The following is a 1,776-nucleotide window of genomic DNA, read 5'->3' as shown; positions in this document are numbered from 1 at the left end:
CATTGCATTTTTAGCCCATGTGGTTAAACCCGATGAAGGAAAGAAGAAGCTTCGCGATATCCCTGTTGTGCGTGATTTCCCTGAAGTTTTTCCTGATGATCTTCCTGGTATCCCTCCCGCTCGTGAAGTCGAGTTTCGTATTGATCTTGTCCCTGGTGCTTCCCCCGTAGCCAAATCTTCTTACCGTCTTGCGCCCGCTGAGATGCAAGAATTGGCAAGTCAACTTCAAGAGTTGACCGCTAAAGGATTCATTCGCCCTAGCTCTTCGCCCTGGGGTGCTCCGGTGTTGTTCGTTAAAAAGAAAGATGGTACGTTTCGCATGTGTATCGATTACCGCGAGTTGAACAAACTCACCATTAAGAACCGGTATCCCTTACCGCGTATTGACGACCTCTTTGATCAACTCCAAGGTGCCTCTTGTTCCTCCAAGATCGATCTCTGCTCTGGCTATCACCAGTTGCGCATCCGCGATGAAGATCAAGTACCCGCACCTGTTCTCTGCGCAACCTACTTCGAGATAAATTTCGGGACGAAATTTCTTAAAGTAGGGGAGACTGTGACATCTGCCCTATCCGACCCGACCCAGGTACCCGTTTTCTGATCCGATTCTTTTTATGATTTAAAATTTAATTATTTTCTTTTAAAACTTGACATTTAAAATATATATATTACTAATAATATTTTCCTTTCCTCCTCTTCCTCTCTTTCCCTTCCCGCCGTCCCGTCCCTCTTCTTCTCTCCGCCTTCTTTTCTCTATTGTCGCCGTCCCGCCCTTAAGCCTTGAACCCCTTCTCTTATTTTTGTCCTTTGTTTCTTCCCGCCTAAGGTTGTCTGCGCAGCTCCACGCGCCTGACTCCTTACAAGGAAGCCTGCGTGAAGACCACCTGTTACAGCGATACGCGAGACGAACTGTCCCCGCAGCGCGCTAAGGATTTGTCTTCCCGCGGCGCGCTATGGATACCGTTCTTTTCTGATACCCAAATGGCATCATTTTGTAGCAATATGTGCCTGTTTCGGTCTGGAAGCGGTCTTGTCTTGATCGGAGACGGCCATGTGGATATGGTGGTATCCCTTATAGGCATCCAAAAATCATTTGTAGCGGAACAGGACTAGCGCGCCCACTTTCAAGTCAATTTTTGGGAGCGAATAGCAGTTTTTGGGGCATGCTTTATTAAGGTCTTTAAGATCTATACACATGCGCCATTGGCCGTTTGACTTTGGTACCATCACGAGGTTCACCACCCACGTTAGGTATTGATTAGTGCCCATGATTTCTGTGTCTAGTAGTTCCTGAACCTACTCATTGCATGCTTTCGTCTAATATGGTCCCATCTTTTTTCTTTTCTAGACAACCGGTACGAAGGCCAGGCTAACTCTGAGCTAGTTTTCCTCTTTAATCGTTGGAACCCCAGTCATGTCAGCGGGTTTCTAGGCAAACACATCGGTGTTATTGATAAGGACCCGTTTCAGCGCCTGTCGGGTGGCATCAGAGATGGTGGGTCCAATGGTAATCGTCTTTTCTGGATACCTTCCATTGAGTACTCACTTCTCTGGGTCTGCATTAAGGGTTGTTTTGCCATTTTGGTGGAGTGCGTTTTCCTTTCGGCGATATGGCAATCCCAGTTAGCAAGTATCATTGCTATCCTGGTTAGGGTGAGTATTCCCACCATGCTATACGTCATCGATGGATTAGCGTTAAAATCTCCAATCGCCTCTCGTCCCAAAATGACATCATAACTTGGATGTGACCCCTCCATGACAAGGAAATCTACATCT

The sequence above is a fragment of the Bidens hawaiensis genome, unplaced genomic scaffold (assembly GCF_021521415.1).
Source record: "Bidens hawaiensis isolate Kalapana, Puna unplaced genomic scaffold, B.hawaiensis_p1.1 tig00029678_1, whole genome shotgun sequence".
In the NCBI taxonomy this organism is placed as follows: Eukaryota; Viridiplantae; Streptophyta; class Magnoliopsida; order Asterales; family Asteraceae; genus Bidens; species Bidens hawaiensis.
This window is presented reverse-complemented; position numbering follows the sequence as displayed.